Source organism: Pinus tabuliformis, chromosome X (genome assembly GCF_031772625.1).
Source record: "Pinus tabuliformis cultivar Carrire ecotype Pingquan chromosome X, CPIR1, whole genome shotgun sequence".
NCBI lineage: Eukaryota > Viridiplantae > Streptophyta > Pinopsida > Pinales > Pinaceae > Pinus > Pinus tabuliformis.
Window position 1 is genome coordinate 124,232,099 of NC_142308.1, and position 27,451 is coordinate 124,259,549.

The following is a 27,451-nucleotide window of genomic DNA, read 5'->3' on the forward strand; positions in this document are numbered from 1 at the left end:
CACCTATGAAAGGATCAATGCTTAATCCTTAGGGGAAGATGGAGTCAAGATGAAATTTGTGATTTAGAGGAACTACACCTAATCAAGTAGCCTTCTAGACAACTTCGCATGGCAATTGGGGCATGGGAGCAGTTGCTAGAAGAATTTATACTTCAATTTGCAATAATTGATGACTTATCAAGATGTGTTCAACCAAAACAATCTCTATGAACATTCACCCTTCCACACATGATACATGAGATGATGCAACGCTACATAAGACTAAATTTCCACAATTTCGCTTGAGAAAAGCAATAAATTTCAGATCTAGTATAGGGAAGATCCCAACAAAATCAATGTATTAAAGTAAAAAACAATAATAGACATGAAAATATTACTTACATGTGTATATCCAATCACCAAATTATGCCACTAATGAAGCTCCAACAAAAGAGAGAGATATCCAAAACTCAAAATTCATCCATTACATCCAAAATCCTCCGCCCAAAGGGATAGCAAAAATCTCACAAGAGATAAGAACCCAATCTAAGTGATGATAAGAGAATAAATCACCTCTGATCTATTATTTATATAATGTCTAATGAGTTTGATTTACCTAATTTGGCCTAATTGAGCCTCTAAAATAAAATAATGTGCATAATAAAAATACTTTTGGTGACAATCCCACCAAATAGCTCAACAACATAATAAGAAGCCTCTCAAGAGGGTCAAATGATGAACAAAATGGGTCGTTGGTCCTTTGAGGAGGCTTAATGAAGTCCAAGGGGTGCCATGATGAAGAATTGGACTCCAAACATAATGGACAAGGGGTTTGCCCTTTGTTTTCCAAGCAAAATCCTGTGGTGCTCCTAAGTGTGGTGTGGGGGCACAAGGAAATCCTCATGGGTCTCCAAGTGGATCGAAAATGCCTATAGACCATCTGTAAGGGCTAGGATGATGATAAAAGCCCTCCCTCTACAGCGGGAGACATCCTCTGGACCCTGGAACATCTGCCAAGTGTATGGTGCAAGTGTGGAGCCGACTGGGCATGGTGAACCAGGTGCATCATCCTCATCCAAAAGGTGGAACACGAGCAACCAATGAGCGTTGTTGGGGATCCATGAAGTAATCTTTGCTATGGTGGAGGCCCATGGCTCTCAACGCTCACCCTACAAGTGCCAATGTGGCCCTCTAGAGAGCTAGGACCACGTATAGGGAGACCAAACCCCAAATGGAAACCCACCTGCAATCTTGCATAAGATCCAATGCGTTCCCTTGCCTTCCAGTACAACAAATCATTAGAATAATCAAGTAAAAGAGATTACAAGTCATGGAATCAATGGGACATTGCATGGCGGCTTGCCCTGTTAGCTTTTGTAGCATTGGATGTGTTCTAGCCATGAAATTTGGTGGAAAGGCTAGAATACATGAGATCTCCAAAACCCAGACGGGGAGGCCATGACGGTTTGGGGTTCCTCGCCGGTGAGGTATACTATAGGCACAACTAGATTAAGTTCCTGCTTCTTTGCTGCAGCTTGAGGCTTGGTTCTTTTGGTTGCCCGGGTTTGGGAATTGTCAGCATGGAGTGGGAATGGGGTCCTATATGTGAGATAGCAACAACAAGGGGTGTAGTAACCAGAGCGTTTTGCTGTGAAATGCCTTACAACTCAACAAAATTAGGAACTTTACCCAATGAGCAGGTTAAGTCCATAATGGTCTGCTTGAGCGAACTCATTTTCTTCTTCATTTGGGTGAACATGGGCTGCAAATCTTGTTCCACCATCCACTTCCTGGTGTCCAGATATGCCTCGCCTGTTGGTAGCTGCGCTACCATCCCCCCGAAAAAGTATGTGTATCTTCCTTCACTGATCTCACATGTAACTCGCAGCCATGACCTGACTTCCATATGGAATGCTTCAACAGATAACATGAAATTTTGTGCCCGCAACTTGAAAGTGAGTGGGTGGACGCAATGCAGCCTGAGGAAAGTATTTCCATGAGTGACCCCAAACTAGATTGACATTGAATACTCATCAAGCAGTGCCCTGGGAATCCTTTCAGCAACCCTTATTACTGTAAGCATCTTAATATACCACCCGCTAAAAGAAGCTTCATTGATTTCTTTGCTGTTTGGGTCCCCTGATCTCTGCCATGGCCTGTACCAGAGAGCTAGGAGCTGGTCTTCTGAAATTTGAGCCAAGTTTCTACCCTCCGAGGGGCACAACTTGCACATTTTCAAAGTCATTATCAGATAGCCAAAAATAAAATTGGTGCTCCTTTTGTAGACATCTTCGCAGGCCTTGAACAACTCATTCAGTAGGAATGCACACCAATTCAGTTGAGTGCTCTGCAACTGGAATGGTGTCCAATGTGCATTCATTCCTTGAAAAGTGACGCATCACCTTCCTTGCAATTAGGTAACAGAAAAATTTAATATGCTCTTTGTTGATGAGGTCGATCTTTGCTCCCTTCCTGCGCCGGTTGGTATTGTATTTGTTATAGTAGTCATTATTGCCTTCCCTCTTTTCTCTTTTGGAGTTTGTTTGGAATGTCCTTGAGAATGCATCTCCATTGGATGATAAACCTGTGAGCCGTTGAATATCATCTACATGAACCAATTACTCTTTGTCCATCCAGAGTGACTCGCCATGCATCCCGCTAATTAAAATTTTCGTGTATTGCATCCTGACAAGAGTCGTGCCGAACACGAGAAATCTTCTCAAATTTATCAGTGTTGAACGCTGAGTTCCCTTGAATTTCATCTTAGCCTTGGTCATTGTTGTTCCATATTCGTTTGTGATCATCTATGTGTACACTTCCCACTTCAATGATAGGAATTGAAAGGAAAACTGGTTAATTAATCAAAATTAATTAAGTCGAGGTGAGAATAGTCTAGAAGCTCACACAGATCGACTTCAAGGTGATCCTAGCCCTTAATTAAGATTTAATCTTGGCCATTGGAGCCCCAACAAAGGATTATAAGAAGAAGTCGATGGGCACTTGAAGAATACACTTTTGTAGTTCAATTTCTTTGGTAGATCGATTTCCAGAGAGCAACAACAGTTGTTGGTGAGTCAGAGATTGAAGCAGGGCCAGTAAGGGGTAGGGACAGTGACCCGGAGGAAGTTTTTTAGATTCGGAGAGGCAACAACAACAAGGACAAATTATTCATAGTGAAGCAGCGTAGAGGACTATGTAGATGCTTCAGAAGAGCAATTCAATTTGGCTGCAGGAAAAATCGATTTAGCTTCTAGAGGTCGGGAAAGTCTTCCAGAGTGTTGGAGAACTAGTTTCCTCAGCAGAGAAAGGCATAAAAACTTCATCAGAGGTAGTTTAGAGGCTAGACGTCATAGGGCCTACGCAAGCACTACGCAGAGGTTGACGCAAAGGGTCCAGGAGGATGAGTTTTCTGAAGGAAAGTTGTTTCGGGGTTGTTTGTTGAGGAAGGGAAATTCCCTTATGCAATTTTGGTCAGATTTACTCGCTGTTTGGATTGCCAGTTGGGCATCCATAGATTGCACTCAGATTTCACTGTTGCATAATGATAAAACCCTCATCTGCTGCATCGTTTTCCCAAGTTGGATTTTTTTGGGGACATTTGTCAAAAAATAATGGTGTCGTCTTTATGTGTGTGAGTGTGCTAGAGTTTTCTCAGTTTCCAACACTATTTTCTTTTGTAGTTTATGATCCGAATTTAAACAGGAACGCAATAAAATACAGAGATAACCATAAAGACAAATATGCAACAGAAATAATCCTTCATTTCATTAATGTAAAATACTGAAATATGCTCACAAACAGAAATGGAAACAAAGCAGCTAGGGCGATGGTAGCTTATCTCTGAGAAGAGATGTGGCGGCTACATGCCTCTGAACTGTGTTACAATGAGGCTCAAAGGCCTATTTATTGTTGAGAAACAATGGAAAACCCTTAACATCCCAAAACCTAACCCTAGAAGTTGAAACGCCAAATTGTGGGCCCTGTTTGGGTAAATTGGTACATCAATTTCCCGGGGTCGTAACTTTGGCATACGATCTCCATTTGACACGTACAATAGCTCGTTAGGAAGATCTATCTAAGAACTACAACTTTGGGAAGAGCAACATCGGTCCATGGACCCATGTTGCTCCCAGATTTCCCAAAAAACGTCATTTAGCGCCTCAAAACAGCTCCAGAAGCTCAAGACCCGAAAAACTGCTAAAAATAGTAAATTGTGCTACAATTTAGGAAATTGAAAAACTGAAAGAGACAGTTGTGGGGGTCCAAATGGGATAGGTGGGTGGCCACCAACATCCACCTGGATCATTCCTCCCCCCTTAGGAAGCAATGGTCCCCATTGCGTTGAGTTCCTCCATGAGATGAGGAAGCTGCTGCTGAACTTGGTCCCTGGTGAGCTGTTCTGCAATCTTCGATGTGTCCAATAATGGTGGGAAGCATGGTCGATGACGGTCCACATTGAACACTCGGTGCAAGCGAAGGAATGGGGGAATGCTATGCTCTAAAGCATTGTTTCCCACAGCCTTGGTAATGGTGTAAGGACCATGTCGGCGTGGTCGGAGCTTCTAATGGGCTCTTGTAAGGCGTTCTTTCTGTAGATGCAACCAGACTTTGTTGCCCACTTGAAACTTGTGTGGTACCCCTGTGGATGAGGAGAAGTTGTTCCTGTGTTCTATCATGACTGTATCCCTCTGTTGCTGCTGCTGCGTGGAGGAACGCTTCGCGGGGGTCATGGATGTGGCAACGACCTTCCCCTTACTTTGGGAGCGAACCAGACAGAAAATAAATTTCCTGAGATGAGCTTGCTGCCTTTCTTAGCAACGATCAAAGAAGTGGTGGTAGGTGGGGCTACCTCTAGTATCTTGTATAATGAATTATTCAAAGAAATAATGACAGCGCGAGGCCTTGACTCATACACAGCATGTCGCCTCCACAAGTATGGCTGGCCTAATAATACATCACAAACATCCAAAGGTGTCACATCACACAATACCTCGTCTGTGAAGGGCTTGATGTTGTAGGGAAGGTGGCATTGCTGGCGAACTTTGAGATCTCGTCCTTCATGAAGCCACCCGATACTGTACGGTTGCGGGTGTGGTGTAGTCGGTAGGCCCAACCGCTTTACGACCTCTGCTGAAATGATGTTCTTTTTTGGCTGCCACTGTCGACAATGAATGGCAGCGGCGAACCCTTCACCCACATCTGTGAGTGGAAAAGACTCTCCCCCTCCTCTGGATCTTCAGGTTCATTCTTCTAGATCTTGGTGGTGGCAACAGTGATGCTGGGCTCCGCATCGATGATTTGCTTCCCTTTGCCATTCCCCTTGTCGGGTTCTGACTCAGGGTCAAAACATGCATCTGATTCTGAAGCCTTCAACTCGGCCACCAGCAACTGCTTGGTTCGACACTCACTTGTGTTATGAGTGGGACTCTTGTGAAACTCACACCACTTTCCTGTATCCTTCTTTGACTTCGTGGTGTTGTTCTTTTCTTGCGGCTTCGACGAGTTGTCTTGGGTCACCCCGCCTTGGCTTTGTCCTTTGGTCTTCGGATTTGTAGATCCAAAGTCTCACTTCTTCTGTTTGAACTTTTGCTCGATTTTGACAGCGTATCGGTACGTCGTGCCGAGCGAGGAGATGTTCAGGAACTCCATCTCTTCTTGGATGTATCTGTGTAGGCAGTTGCGGTATTTGAGTACCAAATGCAACTCAGAGTCCTTGATACCCAACTGTGTGCGAAGGGTATGAAAAATGTTTGTGAACTCCGGCACATCTTGGTCCCTTCCCTGCCGTAGTGTGGTCCATTTGATGTATTTGTCCTCATAGCTTTTGACAGGGTAGTACTGCTCCTTGATGACATCCCGGAATGAATCCCAAGTGGGTGCGGCTGAAAATAGTGAGCCTGTACTTTCATTCTTCTGCTCACACTAGGTTTCCCACTAGTACTTGACGTGGGGGGCTGCTTTGAGAAGAGCGAAAACAATCTTTTCTCGACCTGAAAATTCATGAGCAGAAAAATATCCATCTAGCAAATTTAACCATTTATATATGGCATTTGCATCTATTTGACCCTCGAATATGGGGATTTCAAAATTAACTTGTACCTTAAAGGGCGTGGCGTTTCCAGAGTAGCTGTTGGAAGCTGATGCGTCGCCTCTGGGTAGCCGTTGAAGGATCTACACAAAGCTATCTATCATCGCGTTCCTTTGCCGCTCGAGGGCTTCTTCGAGCAAGATTTTCATAGGATCTCCTGCCCCCTCATCTTTCTTTTCATCTGCCATGGGAGGCTGTCAGTATTTGCGAGGCTGGTCTTGCAAAGGTTCGACCAGTTCAAGCCCTAACTCCTTATATCTCGACTTTGTTGGGGACATGCAAAGAAAAACAGAGAAAAAACAGACCGCTCTGATACCACTGATCTGGATTTAAACAGGAACGCAATAAAATACAGAGATAACCATAAAGACAAATATGCAGCGGAAATAATACTTCATTTCATTAATGTAAAATACTGAAATATGCTTACAAACAGAAATGGAAATAAACCAACTAGGGCGATGGTAGCTTATCTCTGAAAAGAGATGTGGCGGTTACATGCCTTTGAACTGTGTTACAATGAGGCTCGAAGGCCTATTTATTGTTGAGAAACAATGGAAAACCCTTAACATCCCAAAACCTAACCCTAGAAGATGAAACACCAAATTGTGGGTCCCGTTTGGGTAAATTGGTACATCAATTTCCCGGGCTCGTAACTTTGGCATACGATCTCCATTTAACGCGTACAATAGCTTGTTAGAAAGATCTATCCAAGCACTACAACTTTGGGAAGAGCAATGTCAGTCCATGGACCCATGTTACTCTCAGATTTCCCAAAAAACGTCGTTTAGGGCCTCAAAACAGGTCCGGAAGTTCAGGACCCGAAAAATTGCTAAAAATAGTAAATTGTGCTACAATTTAGGACACTGAAAAACTGAAAGAGACAGTTGTGGGGGTCCAAATGGGATAGGTGGGTGGCCACCAACATCCACCTAGATCAGTTTATTTGTGAAAACTATAGCAGAGAATTATTTGTTGTTGTATGGGCAAAGAAATTGTTAAATTAAATTAACAGTTAGAAGAATAATTTCCAGTTGCTGCAATAGATGAAATTTGCACATGGTATTAGAGCGTGAGTGATTAGTTGAGAAGCTTAGAAACGAAGGAAAGAATTTCGCTGCTTAGAGGAAGTAGTAGGCCGAAATTCTTAGAGGCAACGCAGTGCTTAGGCAGGCCGAATCGCTGAAGCGTGATTTCAATTTTCAGTTGCAGGTTTGCAGAAAAGTCAATTTGCTCGGGTTAGTGATTCCAATAGTTAGAGGGAGCGACAACAACTCAGTTTTTCGCTGAGCAGATTCCTTGATTAGACGTAGAGGGTTTTGCAGTAGTAGTTTTATGCAACCAGTTCACAAAAAAGATAGATCAACAACTTAAAAATTATCCTCTTCGAGGGGGAAACCTCCTTTACATTACATAAATGAACAATTCTTAGATGATACAAATGACAAGACCTCCTTTGTATATATAGGAGTCTAAGGGGTCACAATATAATCAGAGCCTACATAACAATAATAATATAAGGGCACAACAATAACAATAGTGGGCTTCTATGGGGCACAAAAATAACAATATGAGGGCTACATGGGCACAACAATAACAATAAGGGAGATACACTAGTATTATAGGGACCTAACATGCCCCTCTCCTTCAAAAAAGTGTTGTCCTCAACGCTTGAGTAGTTCTGGATGATTTTGTATAAAATTATCATCCGCCCATGTGGAATCTTCAGCGGTTAAGTTTTTCCACTTAATGAGATACTCCGAAATTGATCGATTTCGTAGCTGTCAGGTTCTTGTTTCCGGGACTGTTTCAGGCTCAAATATGATTTTTCCTTCTTCGTCAAGTTCTAGCAACACTGTTTGAACTGGAAGCTTGTCACCTATAACCTTCTTTATGCATGAAACAAGGAAAACTGGGTGTACTCAGGAAGATGCAGGCAACTCCAATTTGTATGCCATAATACCAATCTTTTGCAATACCTTGTAAGGATTGTAGTATTTGGGTGATAATCTATTATCCTTCTTAGCTTGCTTGAGAGACATTTGTTTGTATGGTTCTAGCCGTAAAAATATCCAATCACCTACATGAAAACTTCTTTCACTACGATGCTGATATGTCTGTTGTTTCATTCGATTCTGCGCCAGAGTGAGGTTATCGTTTAAGAGTTGGAGAACTTGTTGTTGATGCTTGATGTGATCTTCCATTGCTTAACCTTAGAATTTTCTCTTAAAGATGATGTGATGGATGATATCCATAAAGTGCCATAAATGGGGTCATTTTTGCTGCAGTATGGAAGGAAGTGTTATACCACCACTCAGCTAGAGGTAACCACTTGACCCATTGTGTTTGTTTGTCAGATACAAGGCAACATAGATATCCTTCCAAATATTTGTTCACTATTTCCGTTTGCCCATTAAATTGAGGATGATAAGATGAGCTATGAGCTAATTGAGTACCAAGACAAGAAAATAATTTCGTCCAAAAATTTCCAGTGAAAATGGGATCTCTTGCACTTACTATAATCTTTGGATTTTCATGAAGCTTTTGAATTGTTTCCATAAATGCAGTAGCAATTGTGCTGGCTTTAAAAGGATGAGATAATGCACAAAAGCTGGCATACTTGGTAAGTCTATTAACTACCACCATGATGACACTCTTTCCTTCAGACTTGAGTAAACCTGTGATAAAATCCATTGATAGCTCCTCCTAATGCTGACTTGGTATGGCTAAAGGTTGTAACAAACCCAGGGTCTTAACTGTCTCAACTTTATTTTGTTGGCAAACCAAACATTCTGCCAAAAAGTTTCTAAATATCAGGTTTAAGGCCATCCCAAAAGAATTCCTTCTTGTCCCTATGGTAAGTTTTTAAAAATCCTGAGTGCCGTCCGAAGGGAGAGGTGTGCAATTCCAAAAGAATCTTTTGTTTGAGTTGGGATTTTTTACGAAGATATAAGCAATCTTTGTACCATAATAAATCATTTTTCCAGCTAAATGTATCAGATGTATTGGGATCTTGCTGCAACTTTTGAATGAGTGACCACGCCTTTTCATCATTCTTCCACTCACCCCTTGCTTAGGTTTTCCACTCAGGTTGGATAATAGAAATGGCACAAAGCAATGCTTCCACATCCTCATCCTTTCTTGAGAGTGCATCTGCAACAACATTTTGCTTCCCTTTTTTGTAGATGATTTCAAAGTCATAATCCAACATCTTTGTGACCCATTTTTGCTGCTCTTCTGAATATAATCTTTGTTCCAAAAATTATTTAAGACTATCATGATTTGTTTTTATCTTGAAGTGTATTCCCATTAGGTAAGGTCTCCATTGCTTTAATGCATGTAGTATTGTCAACATTTCCTTCTCATAAATAGGTTTGTGTAATTACTTTCCTTTGATTGGACGACTTTCAAAAGCAATGGGTCTTCCTTCTTGCATTAAAACAACACCAATTCCATTTCCTGAAACATCACATTCCACAATAAATATTTTGTGAAGTCTGTGGTAGCTAAGACTGGTGCTTGGCACATTGCCTCTTTAAGATGTTCAAAGGCCTTCATTGCTTTTGGAGTCCAAGAAAATAAATCTTCTTCTTTTTTTTTTGCTTTTTTTTTTTAGTAATGATGTTAGAGGTGCCGCTATTCTCCCATAATTCTTAACAAACTTGCGATAATACCCTGTCAACCTGAGAAATCCTCCAAGATGCTTTATGGTTGTAGGGATTTTCCATTTTTTAATGGCTTTAATTTTGTTAGGGTCTAGCTTAACACCCTCATGAGATACAATATGACCCAAATATTCCACCTCCTGTACTCCAAAGAAACATTTGGAGGCTTTTGCATATAATTGTTTCTCCGTCAATAGTTTGAGCACCTTGTCAAAATGTTGAACATGATCCTTCCAAAACTTGTTGTAGATTAGTATATCATCAAAAAATACTAACGCTAATTTTCTAAGGAAGGGTTTGAAAATGGAATTCATCAAACCTTGATATGTGGAAGGTGCATTAGTAAGGCCAAAAAGCATAGCCAAAAATTCATAATGACCCTCATGAGTTTTGAATGTTGTTTTCAGAATGTCTTCGGTTTTCATTCTAATCTGATGATATCCTGAACGAAGGTCCAACTTGGTGAAGTAAATTGCTCCATGTAATTCGTCAATGACAGGAATGGGAAATTTATCTTTAATAGTGAGCTTGTTGAGCTCCCTATAATCTGGACACATACACCATGGTCCATCCTTCTTGTGCACCAATAATACTGGAGCAGAGAAAGAACTTTGACTAGGTTGAATTATACCAACTTCTAGCATTTCTGCAACCATATATTCAATTTCACTCTTTTGGTCATAAGGATATCTGTAAGGTCTGATGTATGGAGGAACACTTCTTGGAATCAAGTGAAATGCATGATCATGATCACGAATAGGTGGAAGGCCTTTGGGAGTCTCAAACACCTTGGAATGATTGTCCAAGACTTTTTGGAAATTTTGAGAAATAGATGATTTCGATGTTTGAACCCCTAGTGAGCATAATTGTGCAATTACGCCCTGTTGTTCTCTCTTCAGAAGTTTTGTCACGCCATTAGCGTTGATTGTCTTTCCTAGTTTCCCTGCGATACCCCTTAATACAACTTCCTTTCCTTCCCAAAAATTTTCAAGAAAAGTTATTGAAAATTGAAAGCTATCATCCCCAAAGATTTTATAACCATTGGACTCTTAGTACAACATCAGCACCACCCATTGGAATGGAAAGCATTGGATTATTCAATACATATCCTCCCATGGTTAGCTTGATATTTTGGCACTTTCCAGAACAATTTATAGTTCCTCCATTTGCAACCATCACTTGACACTCTGGTGCTAGATATAGGAAGCAATTCAATTTTTTTGGCTATCTTACAATGAAAAAATTATGGGTGCTCCCCGAATCAATCAACATTATTACCTTTTTCTTCTTGATATATCCTTTTACCTTGAGAGTTTGAGGAGTGGTAATTCTTGCCAATGCATTACAAGATATGGTCGAATTCATTTCTTCTTTCTTTGGGGTTGGTTCCTAGTGTATAGCCTCCTCTTTTGACGTTTCTTGTTCATTTTCTTCCTCCTCTTCACAATCTATGTAGAATAATTTCTTCTCAACACACTTACGACCTTTAGTGTATTTGCTATCACAACTGTAACAAAACCCTTTTTCTATATATATCAAGGTACTTCCGAGCAACGAAAGATGGTCATGGAAGAAAAGTTGAGATACATAAGGATGCAGAAGGGAGAAGGCATAGATCCCTTCGTCACCAGGATTTAGGAGGTTTGAGATCAGCGTGTAGCTATTGGAGCATCACCTCAACCATTAGAGGTAGTGCAATTGACACTAAACAGTGTCTCGGAGGATTTGTAAGTGTTTGTCCAAAGTATATTGGGTAGAGACACTTTGCCAAGATGGGATAGGATGTGGGCCGATTTGCAGCAGGAGGAGTTGGGATGAGCTCTGTTAAAGAGCTCCATTACAGCGGTAGTAGCAACGGATCGAAGGGTGTGAAGGAAGAGGAGAATGTGGCCCTTGCATCGAAGGGTCCCAGTCAAGGGCAAGGGGAGCATAAGAAGGAGGACCTATCTAAGGTCAAGTGCTTCAGGTGTGGCGAGTTTGGCCACTACAATACCCAATGTTCTCTTAGGAAGAAGGACAAGCATGAGAAGCAGGACCAGGTGGCAACACATGTTGAGATAGATAGACTGTGAGGAATATTTTACAATGTTCGCAGATATACCTGTAGGAGAGAGGTGGAGTGACTTGGTGTTGTAGCCCCAAAGAGCTACAGAGATTAGGCAAGGTCCTTGAGCAGTTCACCTCATTGATCTTTCCCTGGATACAGAGGGCCCACAGTATTCAAAACCAGGATGGATCAATGGCAGTTAATGTAGTCAGTACCAAAGTGATAGTTACAGACTAGTAGTAGTTAGATGCTGAGGAGCGCAGTACAATGTTGACAACATAGCAGGTGACTCAGTGTAGAATTGGCAGTAGCGCAAATTCTTCAATGACAGTGTAGAGGCTAATAGCAGTCAGGACACAGGAGACAGATTTAGAGTTGGCAACAATATAAAAATGTCAGCAACAACACAAATGCAACATCAGAGTTGCGCAGTAGTTGGTGGGCAGTAGTAGCTACACAACAGCAACGTGACAAGAGGTGATACAGAGACATGTTGTTGTGGCAAGATGTACAACACTAGAGAGAACACAATCCTCACTAAGAGGAAGTGTTAATTTCTGTAGCATCGGATGTGTTCTAGCCACAAAATTTGGTGGAGAGGCTAGAATACATGAGATCTCCAAAACCTAGAAATTGTTTCTGGAAATTCCATCTAGAAATGACTTAATTAGATTATTAACCTATTTTTTAATGTTTTCTAAGTCTAAAATTAGGAAAACTGGTTAATTAATCATAATTAATTAAGTCAAGGTGAGAATAGTTTAGAAGCTCACACGGATCGACTTCAAGATGATCCTAGCCCTTGATTAAGATTTAATCTTTGTCGTGGGAGCTCCAATATAGGATTATAAGAAGTCGATGGGCACTTGGAGAATACACTTATGCAGTTCGATTTCCTCGACAAATCGATTTCCAGAGAGAAGCAACAGTTGCCGGAGAGCCAAAGATCAAAGAAGAGTCCGTGAGGGGCAGGGACAGTGATTTGGAGGAAATTTTGTAGATCCGTAGAAGTAGCAACAAGAAGGCTGAATTATTCCCAGTGAAGTAGTGCACAGGACTATGCAGTTGCTTCAGAAGAGCAATTTGATTTGGATGTAAGAAAAATCGATTCAACTTCCAGAGGGCGAGAAAGTCTTCCAGAGGGCTAGAGAATCAGTTTCCTCAAAGAGATAGAAAGAATGACTTCATTAGAGGTAGTTCAGAGGCTAGACGTCATAAGGATTGCGCAAACACTACGCAAAGGGTCCAGGAAAATGGGTTTTCTGAAGGAAAGTTGTGCGCGGTTGCTTGTGGAGGAATGGAAATTCCCTTAGGTAATTTTGGCCAAAAATAATGGTGTCATTTTTATGTGCGCTAGAATTTTCTCAGTTTCCTGCGCTATTTTTCTGCACAGTTTATTTGTGAAAATTGTAGTAGAGAATTATTTATTGTTTGTATGGGAAAATAAATTGTTAACTTAAATTAACAATCAGAAGAATAATTTCCAGTCATTGTAATACATGAAATTCGTTGTAATAGATGAAATTTTCACATGCCCTTCCATAGTGGGCTCTGGCATGTACAAGTGTCTCCAAGCTCAATAAGGGGCTTAACCGCGGACCCTGTTCAATTGTTTCAACCTCTAAAGGGGTGACATGTCCATGGTACATCCCTCAAGTGGTAGGTGGCAGATGATATAGTAATGGAAGAGAGTGGAGATTATGGGAAAAATCGATACCACATGTCATGGTGTGAGGGTAGCTATAATGAGGGAAGCGCTCACTTGGGTATATGAATGTAGGAGGGAGAAAATCGTGGTACTTGTGTTACCTTGACCTTTGTTTTTCCACCCTTCTTCATATGCCTCTTGCCTTTGATTGATTTTTCTTTATAACTGCTTGGGGCTCTAGGGGATGAGAGCATGATGTGTAATATATACCAGTGGATACCCCCTTAAGGTGGGGTGTTTAATTGCCCACCAGGGGTTGGGACAATCATGGATTCCTTAATGATGGATGGGGCTTGTCTAGGGCCCCATAGGGACCGGGGTGATGGCCATGGATAAGGGGTAGAGCTCATGTTTGACTTTTGCCCACGTGCTAAATTTGCATGTCCTGGCCATCTTTTGCAATTTGTGGTACATTCCTTGTTGAGAGTTGCCAAATTATGCTTCTTATTTTCTTTTTCGCTGCATCAACCTTTGTGGCATCATTCCAGGCGCGACCACGTGTGGACAAGGCGAGGGGGAGGCCAACCCTATGCGAACCGAGTGGACACATGTGGACTCAGGTGGGAAAAGAGATGAATGGTGCTAAAATGAGTGGAAGGGGAGTAATGTAGGTGGTATCGGGAAGCAGGACCCCACAACCAAAATCGTGATTTCCCATGTAGTGCTATCCCTAAAGCTAATGACTAGTAAAGGAGATCCCACAAGACTAGGATACAAGTGTAACCACGAAATCAGGTAGTTGAGACCAACATACAGAACTAACCCACTCTTTCCGCCGAATCCGCCCACCAATCCATGCCCAAAAGTGCCCATGAAAAGTAAACAAAATTACTCTACGAAACCAATGAAAATTCATAGCTTTCAGGTCAGGAGGCCCACCTTCAAACATACATTCATAACAAATGGGCAAGGGACCAAATGGCTAGCTCAGGTGGCAGAGAAAATGGCACATTGAGCTATATGGGGGCTGCTAGCAGTTGACTGAGGACCATCAATGATAAGTTTTTTCTCCTATATACACTACCCATAGGTGGTGGGTAACATTTGGCTCCAACTAGGACATGATCTGTTGGGAAGTGTGCAAAGCTTCTTAAACGAGAGGTCATGAGAACACCAACAATCTCTTGGTATCATATGTCAGTTACCTGCACATATCAAAGACCAAGCACATGGGGCAACATGTTTTTGTGGTGTCTTATGAACACCCATGCTTAGTATTAGGCCATAAAAATCAACAAGAAATGAAATTGCAAATTTAGTCTAGATGCAACTAATCTATCATGATAATATCATATGATGTTAGTTCTAATGGGGAAATCAACATGCAATGCATCCTACCCTAACATGCATATAGTAAGGCTAATACTAAGTATAATCATAAAGCTAGTGCAACCAACATATTATCATATCCATATGCATATGCCTACCAGTATGATTACTCATGTAACAAATCTCAAAGCAAATGTGGACGCAATCACATGGAGAATGAGGTGGGTGGGAGGTGGGAAAATATCACCTCCACTTGAGGTAAAAGGATGTCTTAGGAGAAAAAAAATAAGTTAATCTCGAAGTGCGAGGCTTACCCTCTAAGTACACAATAGTGGAATGAATGATCACTCTCATGAACTCCCTATAACAATCATTGCTCATAATATTATGCTTTATGGATGCCACAAGGTCATCATGGGAGGGCAACAAAGGGTGAGGGAAGGAAGTAGTGCAACAAATAGGTTGCTCAAGGTGATGGTCACATTGAAGAGGGGAGGTCATGGAGTGATCATAATCCTGAGGGTGTGTCCAAGGAGATAAAGTATATTCAATGAGGGGATCTTCCTCGACACTAGACTTAGAAGGGGGAATGGGCTCATGGTCACTTGGGATCATATGACAAGGGGTGAAAGAATCACTTATGGATGACTCACAATGATGAACAAGAAGGAAAGGCAATGGGGAAGGTGAGGTATTGTATTCAATGGGGCTCCTTTGAAAATCATATTCCAAAGGCTCAAGTGATTTGGATATACTCCCAGAATCACAAGGAAAGGTAGGTAGGAGCAAGGGCCTCATCATTAGTATCAAAGATATGGTTTCCCAAAAAGGGGGGTCGACTATTTTGAACTACCCACTTTCATGCAAGGGAAAACAATGATCCGCCTTCTTAAGGGTATCAATGGATATGTCATCATAAATAAAGGGAAGACCAATCCCAACCTCATCCTCCTTGTCAGTATCATAAATGGTAGCACAATCAAATTGAGGACCAACAATTTCCCATTTCTCCTTTTCAATATGAAAATAATCTCCAATATCAACTTTTAGGGGGCTAATGGGATTATCTTCCCCAAGGTTTTCAAAAGAAGAGTCATTAGGAGTAATATCCTTGAGAAAGGTTTTCATCGTTTTCATCATGTGGACCCAAGGAGGAATTGTCTTCCCGCTCATCACTTAGATTTTCAAGGTTTTGATGATGCTTGATTAAGGCTTCCTCTTGAATGCTTAATGCGTGGCATACTTGAAAATGACTAAGAAAGCCATCAACGAACTCCTGAATAGATGAGATGCTCCTAGGCTTGTGATTATGCAACCATGAGTTATGACCATGGAGAGAGCTCATGAACAATAGTATAAGGACATCCTGGTGGACCACTTTCTCCTTTGAAGCATGCACAATAAATCTTTCCACGTGATCAATTGCGGAGAGTGGATCACCATCAAATATGGGCACTCCATGTACCATCCTTCCTGTGCCATGATTATGGTGCCCAAGGATGCTAGTGATGTCTAAAGCGGGAAAATCATCAAAGAGAGACATCCTATTGAGATATACATGTAAATAATGTAGGAGTCACAAGGATGAATTAAAAGATGCCTAGGAAAATGCTTGCTTCACCCTACAAGCATCGACCTTAAAGTACAATGAAGAACTAGGGCTTCGTTCTCCCAATGGAGTCGCCAAATGATACATCAATAATGTTGTATGGGGAACAAAGCACACGTTTCGTGTCCCCGGGAACAATGCCAAAATGTTACCGCTCAAACTAGCAGGGGTCCTAGGAGGGGATCCTATAGAGCAACTACTAGGTCGAGGGAAACAATGGAGCGATAGCCCACTGCCACCTCAGTTAACGCTCCCTGTTCTTTATGGACTTTCATCGATGGGAGGAGTTCCCGTATGCGAGGAATCACTTGAATATATGTAGTCAATGATAAGATAAGGAAGTGATTCCTAAGCCTATTCACAAGAGAGACTCAGTTAAATGGGTTGCTTGCTTTAGAAGCAAGGTGATGGGTTCTCTAGGAAGGGCTAAGAGGGCTTTTGGGGATAGGGTTTGGGAGTATGCTTTGTTAAGGAAACGCCTAGTCTCAAATGGACTTATGAATGCTTGGCTTCTAAGTGATATTTATGGAAGCCCCTAGTCTCAAAAGGCCTCATGAATGCTTGGCTTCTATGTGATCTTTGTAGAGTTGGAGTCAATAAGTTGCGAGACCACAAAGGGCCAAGTGGACCTGAAATTAGGTCAGGGATATGGAGTTGATCAACAAAGGATGTACTTGAACTAATTAGGGAAAGGAAGGGGATCAAGAAATAATCTTCTTTTGATGATTTGATGCTATGATCCCAATGAGGTCACTAGCCAATGGGCAACCAAGGGAAAGAATTGATCTTCGATCTAGGGCTTGAGATATCTCAAGATCCTACTGTTGGAATTTCGTGAAATTTGGAGGGATCCTCGAGGACACATGAGCGTAGATGTGGGCAAGAGATCAAATTTTTTTGATGGCGAAATCATGAGAAAAGCGATGCCCTAAGTGACCTATGGAGACTAGACCTAGAAAAAGAGGGGAAGGTGAGAGGAATTTTCTTTGAAAATTATCACCTATGGAAGGATCAGTGCCCTATCCTTAGGGGAAGATGGAGTCAAGATGATATTTGTGATTTAGAGGAACTACCCCTAATCAAGGAGCCTTCTAGACAACTTTGCATGGAAATTAGGGCATGGGAGTGTTGATTTCGGGTAGCATCGGATGTGCTCCAGCGACAAAATTTGGTGGAGAGGTTGCGCACATGAGATCTCCAATACCCAGAAAGGGTTTGGGCAGACTCTAAATAGATCAGGAGATATTAACATAATTAATATTTTTAATGGAGTCCCTAAGTCTAAACTTAGGAAAAGTAAAATATTAATGTGTATTAATATGAATCTGTGTTAGAATGGTCCAAAAGACATGGATCAAGCCAGATTTAATCTTAGCCGTTGATTAGGGACTTAATCTCGGCCATTGAGATGTCAACAGGAAAACTATAAGAGGAGGCTTGAGGGTCACTTGGAGAGGACACCAGATGATCAGTCACTCTATTCTCTAGAGTGGGGTTTGCTAAGATCGATAGAATCAGTGATCAGGAGAGCAGCACAACAGCCAAGGAGGCTGATGCAGAGCCAACAAGGGCTCACGCAGGGCCACACAGAGGCAACCAAGTGCCACGTAGAGCACCAAAGGGGCCAGCGCAGCTGACGCAGAGGCTCCCAGAGCTGACGCAGGGCCTCCTGGGGCTGACAGAGGCCAAGAAAGGCTGACGCAGGGCAGCGTGACACAGAGAGGGGCTGACACAGTCCAGTTTGGGCAGACGCTGGGGTTGCAGAGCAATTTTGTGCTGAGGAGCTGCCAAAAGGATTTTTCAGGGTTTCAGCCAGGAGATTTCTCTCAAACTGTGAGGTATAGCTGCTAAGAAAATTCTCTGTTGGGTAGGCCAGTTTCAGCACCCAAATTGTACTTTGATATTGCTTAATAAGAAAACCCTCAGATAGCTGCACCGGTTTTCCTACATTGGGTTTTTCTGGGGACATTGGTTCAAAAATAATGGTGTCATGTGGTGTGTTTGTTCTCGTTTCTTTTAGTCGCTGATCTGTGATATGTTGAGCATGCACTGGTGTTTATTTTCAGTATTTACTTTCTAAATAACTTGTTCAAGAAAAAATAACAAGTAGGTAGGAATAAATCAGGAAAAAGTGCATGAAGGGTTTCTAAACTAAGTAAACTTAGAAGCTTCAATAGGGAGCAACTGCTAGATGAATTTATACTTGAATTTGCAATAATTGATGACTTATCATGATGTGTTCAACAGAAACAATGTCTATGAACATTCACCCTTTTACACATGATACATGAGATGATGCAACGCTACAAAAGACTAAATTTCCACAATTTCGCATAAGAAAAGCAGTAAATTTCTGATCTACTATAGCGAAGATCCCAACAACATCAATGTATTAAAGTAAATAACAAGAATAGACATGAAAATATTACTTACATGTGTAAAGAATATATCCAATCACCAAATTATGCCACTAATGAAGCTCAAAGAAAAGAGAGAGATATCCAAACATCAAAATTCATCCATTACATCCAAAATCCTCCTCCAAAAGGGATAGCGAAAATCTCATAAGAGATAAGAACCCAATCCAAGTGATGATGAGAGAATGAATCACGTCTGATCTATTTATAAAATGTCTAATGAGTTTGATTTAGCTAATTTGGACTAATTGAGCGCCTAAAGTAAACTAATTTGCATAATAACAATACTTTTGGTGACAAGCCCACCAAATAGCTTAACAACATAATAAGAATCTTCTCAAGAGTGTTGAATGATGAACAAAATGAGTCGTTTGGCCTTTGAGGAGGCCTAATGAAGTCCAAGGGGTGCCTTGATGAACAACTAGACTCCAAACATAGTGGACAAGGGGTTGGCCCCTGGTTTTCCAAGCAAAAACCTGTGGTGCTCCCAAGTGTGGTGTGGTGGCACAAGGACATCCTAATGGGTCTCCAAGTGTATTGAAAATTCCTGTAGACCATCTGTAAGGGCTAAGATGATGATAAAAGCCCTCTCTCTACAGCAGGAGACATCCTCTGGACCCTAGAACATCTGCTAAGTGTATGGTGCAAGCGTGGAGTCGGAAGGGAATGGTGAACCAGGTGCATCTTCCTCATCCAAAACGTGGAACACGATCAGCCAAAGGGCGTTGTTGGGGATCCATGAAGTAATCTCTTTTATTGTGGAGGCCCATGGCTCTCAACGCTCACCCTACAAGTGCCAATGTGGCCCTGTCAAGAGCTAGGACCCCGTATAGGGAGACGAAGACCTAAATGGAAATCCACCCGCAATCTTGCATAAGATCCAATGCGTCCCCTTGCCTTCCAGTACAACAAGTCATTAGAATAATCAAGTAAAAGAGCTTACAAGTCATGGAATCAATGGGGGACTTCATGGTGGCATGCCCTTTCATAGTGGGCTTTGGCATGTACAAATTTCTCTAAGCTCAATAAGGGGGTTAACAAAGGACCTTATTAGGTGGTTTCAACCTCTAAAGGGGATGACATGTCCATGGTACATCCCTCAAGCGGTAGGTGGCAGATGATATAGTAATGGAATAGAGTGGGGATCATGAGAAACATTCAAACCACATGTCCTAGTGTAAGAGTAGATATAATGAGGGAAGCCCACACCTATACGAGTTTAGGAGTGAGTAAATCATGGTACATGAGTTACCGCGACCTTTGTTTTTCCACCCTTCTTCATATTCCTCTTGCCTTTGATTGATTTTTCTCCATAACTGCTTGGGGCTGTAGCGGATGAAAGCATGATGTGTACCGTATAGCAGTGGATACCCCCTTAAGGTTGGGTGGTTCATCGCCCACCAGGGGTTGGGATAAGCATGGGTTCCTTAATGATGGAGGTGGCTCATCTAGGCCCCATAGGAACTAGGTTGATGGCCATGGATAAGGGGTATATCTCATGTTTGACTTTTGCCCACGTGCTAAATTTGTATGTTGCGACCATCTTTTGCATTTTGTAGTACATACTCTGTTGAGAGTGGCCAAATTATGTTTTTTTATTTTCTTTTTAGTTGCACAGCCTTTGGGGCATCGTTCTAGGCCCAACCAAGTTGTGGACAAGGGGAGGGGGAGGCTAAACCTATGTGGACTCAGTGGACACATGTGGATCCGGATGGGAAAAAGCATGAATGGGGCTAAAAGGAGTGGAAAGGAAGTAATGTAGGTGGTATCCGGAAGTGGGACCACACAACCAAAATTGAGATTTCCCATGTAGTGCCATCCCTAAAGCTAATGGTCAGTAAAGGAGATCCCACGAGACTAGGATACAAGGGTACTGACCAAACCAGGCAATGGAGACCAACATACAAATCTAACCCACTCTTTTCGCCGAATCCCCGCACCAATCCATGCCCAAAAGTGCCCATGAAATGTAAACAAAATTACTCAACCAAACCAATGAAAAGTCATAATTTTGGAGGCCCGCCTTCAAACATACATTCATAACAAATGGGCGAGGGACCAGATGTCTGGCTAAAGTGGCGGAGAAAATAGCACATCAAGCTATCTGGGGGTTGTTGGCTGCCTGTTGAGGACCATCTAGGAGAAAAAATTTCTCCTATATACACTACCCATAGGTGGTGGGTAACATCTGGGTCCAACGAGAGGTCATGAGAACACCAACAATCTCTTGGTACTGTAAACCTATTACCTGCACATATCAAAGACCAATCACATAGGGCAACATGTTTTTGTGGTTTCTTATGATCACCCATGCTTAAAATTAGGCCGCAAAAATCAACAAGAAATTAAAGTGCAATTGTAATCTAGATGCAACTAATCTGTCATGATAATATCATATGATGTTAGTTCTAATGCGAAAATCAGCAAGCAATGCATCCTACTCTAACACGCATATAGTAAGGCTAATACTAATTGTAATCCTAAAGCCCGTGCAACCAACATATCATCATATCAATATACATATGCCTACCAGTATGACTACTCATGCAATAAATCCCAAAGTGAATGCGGACACAATTACATGGCTGATGAGGCGGGTGGGAGGTGGGAAAATATGATCTCCACTCGAGGTAAAAGGAAGTCCTAGGAGAAGGAAAACAAGTCAATCCAGATGTGCAAGGCTTTCCCTCTAAGTACACAATAGTGGAATGAATGATCACTCTCATGAACTCCCTATCATAATCATTGCTTATAATATTATGCTTTGTGGATGCCACAAGGTCATGATGGGAGGGGAACAAAGGGTGAGGGAAGGAAGGAGTGCAACAAAAAGGTTGTGTAAGGTGATGCTCACATTGGAGAGGGGAGGTCATGGAGTGATCATAATTCTGAGGGTGTGTCCAAGCCTCCAAGGAGATAAAGTATATTCAATGAGGGGCTCTTCCGTGACACTATGCTCAAGAGTCAAAAGGGGGAAAGGGCTCATGGTCACTTGGGATCATATCACAAGGGGCGAGGGAATCACTTATGGATGACTCACAATGATGAACAAGAAGGAAAGACGATGGGGAAGGTGAGGTATTGTATTTCATGTGGCTCCTTTGAAAATCATATTCTAAAGGCTCAAGTGATTTGAATATACTCCCAAAATCATAAGGAAGGCAGGTAGGAGTAAGGGCCTCATCATTCGTATCAAAGATAGGGTTTTCCCAAAAAGGGGAGTGAATTATTTTCAACTACCTACTTTCATGCTAATACTAAGTATAATCATAAAGCCAGTGCAACCAACATATTATCATATTAATATGCATATGCCTGCTAGTATGATTACTCATGTAACAAATCTCAAAGCGAATTGGACACAATAACATGGAGGATGAGGCGGGTGGGAGGTGGGAAAATATCGCCTCCACTCAAGGTAAAAGGAAGCCTTAGGAGAAGGAAAATAAGTCAATCTAGAAGTGTGGGGTTTCCCTCTAAGTACACAATAGTGGAATGAATGATCACTCTCATGAACTCCCTATCACAATCATTGCTCATAATATTACGCTTTATGAATGCCACATGGTCATGATGGGAGGGGAACGAAGGGTGACGGAAGGAAGGTGTGCAACAAATAGGTTGCTCAAGGTGATGGTCACATTGAAGAGAGGAGGTCATGGAGTGATCATAATCCTGAGGGTTTGTCCAAGGAGATAAAGTATATTCAATGAGGGGATCTTCCTCCACACTATACTCAGAAGGGGGAAAGGGCTCATGGTCAATTGGGATCATATGACAAGGGGTGAAAGAATCGCTTTTGGATGACTCACAATGATGAACAAGAAGGAAAGGTGATGGGGAAGGTGAGGTATTGTATTCAATGGGGCTCCTTTGAAAATCATATTCTAAAGGCTCAAGTGATTTGGATATACTCCTAGAATCACAAGGAAGGCAGGTAGGAGCAAGGGCATCATCATTAGTATCAAAGATAGGGTTTTCCCAAAAACGGGAGTCAATTATTTTCAACTACCCACTTTCATGCAAGGGAAAAGAATGATCCTTCTTCCTAAAGGTACCAATGGATATGTCATCATAAATAATGGGAAGACCAATCCCAACCTCACCCTCCTTGTCAGTATCATAAATGGAAGCACAATCAAATTGAGGACCAAACATTTCCCATTTCTCCTTTTCAATATGAAAATAATCTCCAATATCAACATTCAAGAGGCTAATGGGATTATCTTGCCCAAGGTTTTCAAAAGAAGAGTCATTAGGAGTAATATCCTTGAGAAAGGTTTTCATCATTTTCATCATGTGAACCCAAGGAGGAATTGTCTTCCCACTCATCCCTTAGATTTTCAAGGTTTTGATGATGCTTGATTAAGGCTTCCTCTTGAATGCTTAATGCGTGGCATACTTGAAAATGACTAAGAAAGCCATCAATGAACTCCTCAATAGATGAGATGCTCCTAGGCTTGTGATTATACAACCATGAGTTATGACCATGGAGAGAGCTCATGAACAATAGTATAAGGACATCCTGGTGGACCACTTTCTCCTTTGAAGCATCCACAATAAATCTTTCCACATGATCAATTGCGGAGAGTGGATCACCATCAAATATGGGCACCCAATGTACCATCCTTCCTGTGACATGATTAGGGTGCCCAAGGATGCTAGTGATGTCCAAAGCGGGAAAATCATTAAAGAAAGACATCCTATTGAGATATACATGTAAATTATGTAGGAGTCGCAAGGGTGAATTAAAAGATGCCTAGAAAAATGCTTGCTTCACCCTACAAGCATAGACCTTAAAGTACAATGAAGAACTAGGGGTCCATTCTCCCAATGGAGTTGCCAAATGATATATCAATAATGTCGTATGGGGAACAAAGCACATGTTTCTTGTCCCCGGGAACGACATCAAAATGTTACCACTCAAACTAGTAGGGGTTAGGAGGGGATCCTATAGAGCAACTGCTAGGTCGAGGGCAACAATGGAGGGATAGCTCACTGCCACCTCAGCTAAGGCTCCCTGCTCTTTATGGACTTTCACTGATGGGAGGAGTTCCCGTATGTGAGGAATCACTTGAATATATATAGTCAATGATAAGATAAGGAAGTGACTCCTAAGCCTATTCGCAAGAGAGACTCAATTAAATGGGTTGCTTGCTTTAGAAGCAAGGTGATGGGCTCTGTAGGAAGGGCTAAGAGGGGTTTTGAGGATAGGGTTTGGGAGTATGCTTTGTTAAGGAAGCGCTTAGTCTTAAAAGGACTTATGAGTGCTTGGCTTTTAAGTGATCTTTGTGGAATTGGAGTCGACAAGTTGTGGGACCAGAAAGGGCCAAGTGGACCTGGAATTAGGTTAAGGATATGGAGTTGATCAACCAAGGATGTACTTGACCTAATTAGGGAAAGGAAGGGAATCAAAGAAATAATCTTCTTTTGATGATTTGATGGTATGATCCCAGTGTGGTCACTAGCCAATGGGAAACCAAGGGAAAGATTTGATCTTCGATCTAGGGCTTGAAATATCTCAAGATCCCATTGTCGAAATTTCGTGAAATTTAGAGAGCTCCTTGAGGACACACCAACACAGTTGTGGGCAAGAGATCAAATTCTTTTGATGGCTAAATCATGAGAAAAGCAATGCCCTAGATGACCTATGGAGGCTAGATCTAGAAAAAGAGGGGATGGTGAGATGATTTTTCTTTGAAAAAGATCACCTATGGAAGGATCATTACCTTATCCTTAGGGGGAGATGGAGTCAAGATGAAATTTGTGATTTAGAGGAACTACACCCAATCAAGGAGCCTTTTAGACAACTTCACATGGCAATTAGGGCATGGGAGCAATTGCTAGAGGAATTTATACTTCAATTTGCAATAATTGATGACTTATTGAGATTTGTTCAACAAAAAAATCTCTATGAATATTCACCCTTTCACACATGATACATGAGATGATGCAACATTACAAAAGACTAAATTTCCACAATTTCACAAAAGTTAAGCAGTAAATTTCAGATCTACTGTAGCGAAGATCCCAACAACATCATTGTATTAAAGTAAATAACAAGAATAGATATGAAAATATTACTTAGATGTGTAAAGGATATATCCAATAATCAAATATTGCCACTAATGAAGGTCCAAGAAAAGAGAGAGATATCCAAACATCAAAATTCATCCATTGCAACCACTTCCTCCTCCAAAAGGGATAGCAAAAGTCTCAAAAGAGATAAGAACCCAATTCAAGTGATGATGAGAGAATGAATCACCTATGATCTATTTATACAATGTCTAATGTGTTTGATTCAACTAATTTGGCCTAATTGAGCCCCTAAAACAAAATAATGTGCATAATAACAATACTTTTGGTGACAAGGCCACCAAATAGCTCAACAACATAATAAGAAGCCTCTCAAGAGGGTTAAATGATGAACAAAATGGGTTGTGGGTCTTTGAGGAGGCCTAATGAAGTCCAAGGGGTGCCATGTTGAAGAACTGGACTCCAAACATAGTGGACAAGGGGTTGGCCCCTTGTTTTCCAAGCAAAAACCTGTGGTGCTCCCAAGTGTGGTGTGGGGGCACAAGGACATCCTCACGGGTCTCCAAGAGGATCGAAAATGCATGTAGACTATTTGTAAGGGTTAGGATGACGATAAAATCCCTCCCTCTGTAGCGGGAGACATCCTTTGGACATTGGAACATCTGGCAAGTGTATGGTGCAAGTGTGGAGCCGACTTGGCATAGGGAACCAGGTGCATGATCCTCATCCAAAAGGTGGAACATGAGCAACCAATGAGCGTTGCTGGGGATTCATGAAGTGATCTCTACTATGGTGGAGGCCCATGACTCTCAACGCTCACCCTTCAAGTGCCACTGTGGCCCTATGGATAGCTAGGACCCCGTATAGGGAGACCAAGCCCCAAATGGAAATCCACCTGCAATCCTGCATAAGATCCAATGTGTCCCCTTGCCTTCTAGTATAACAAATCATTAGAATAATAAAGTAAAAGAGCTTAAAAGTCATGGAATCAATGGGGCACTTCATGGTGGCATGTACAATTGTCTCCAAGCTCAATAATGGGGTTAACCAAGCACCCTATTAGGTGGTTTCAACCTCTAAAGGGGGCGACATGTCCATGGTACATCCCTCAAGTGGTAGGTGGCAGATAATATAGTAATGGAACAAAGTGGGGATCAAGGGAAACATCCAAACCACATGTCATGGTGCAAGGGCAGCTATAATGAGGGAAGCCCACACTTGGAAGTTGGGTATATGAGTGTAGGAGGGAGAAAATCGTGGTACATGAGTTACCTCAACCTTTGTTTTTCCACCTGTCTTCGTATGCCTCTTGCCTTTGATTTTTCTTCATAACTACTTGGGGCTCTAGGGGATGAGAGCATGATGTGTAATATATAGCAATGGATACCCCCTTAAGGTGGGGTGGTTCATCACCCCCCAGGGGTTGGGACAATCATGGGTTGCTTAATGATGGAGGGGCCTCATCTAGGGCCAATAGGAATCATGGTGATGGCCATGGATAAGGGGTAGATCTCATGTTTGACTTTTGCCCACGTGCTAAATTTGTATGTGATGTCCCGACCATCTTTTGCATTTTATAGTACATTCCATGTTGAGAGTGGCCAAATTATGCCTTTTATTTTCTTTTTAGTAGCATCAACCTCCGAGGCGTCGTTCTTGGGCTGACCAAGGTGTGGACAAGGGGAGGGGGAGGCTAACCTATGCGGACTCAGTGGACACATGTGGACCCGGATGGGAAAAGAGATGAATGGAGCTAAAATGAGTGGACGGGGAGTAATGTAGGTGGTACGGGAAGCAATGTAGGTGGTACGGGAAGCAGGACCAACAACCAAAATCAGGATTTCCCATGTAGTGGCATCCCTAAAGTTAATGGACAGCAAAGGAGATCCCAGGGGACTAGGATACAAGGGTAACCATGAAATTGGGCAGTGGAGACCAACATACAGAGCTAACCCACTCTTTCTGCCGAATCCCCCTATCAGTGCATGCCCAAAAATGCCCATGGAAAGTAAACAAAATTAGTCGATCAAACTCATGAAAAGTCATACCTTTAGGGTCGGCAAGCTCACCTTCAAACATACATTCATAACAGATGGGTGAGGGACCACATGGCTGGCCTAGGAGGCATAGAAAATGGCACCTTGAGCTATCTGGGGCCTGCAAGGGGCTACTCGTTGTCGGCTGAGGACCTTTTAGGAGAAAAAATTTCTCCTATATACACTACCCATAGGTGGTGGGTAACAGGCCACATTTTCCATTACACCTGGGTGCTTATCAGTTAAAATACATGAAAAAAGGCAAAACAAAATATGATGCCTTGACAATCATTTGTTTTGGGGATTTGACATTCCACAAATATGATCCCAACTTTGTGGTGAAAAATCATTGCAAGGCATGCAAGTATAGGTGGGACTACCAATAAGAGACATGGGTTGAGGAAGAGAAACAAAAAAATGCCTTAAATTTCTTAGAGGTCAATTTTTAGGATAGGTTATTATTCATCTCAAGTGAAAAAAGAGAAAGCTCAAGTTGAGAGAGACGCTGTTGCCCAAAAGTAGGTTGCCTAGTAGGAAGCAACTAGAGTTGCATGGGAGGAGAAGTCAAAACAAGAGTAAGAAGCAACCCAGGAAGCC

General features: G+C 41.9%; 1 protein-coding gene across 6 annotated transcripts in view; it reads right to left on the reverse strand.

Annotated features, from left to right (window-relative positions):
• Positions 1 to 27,451, reverse strand: part of LOC149138746 (uncharacterized) — a 142,564-nt gene that overhangs the window by 9,195 nt on the left and 105,918 nt on the right. The window lies entirely within an intron of this gene.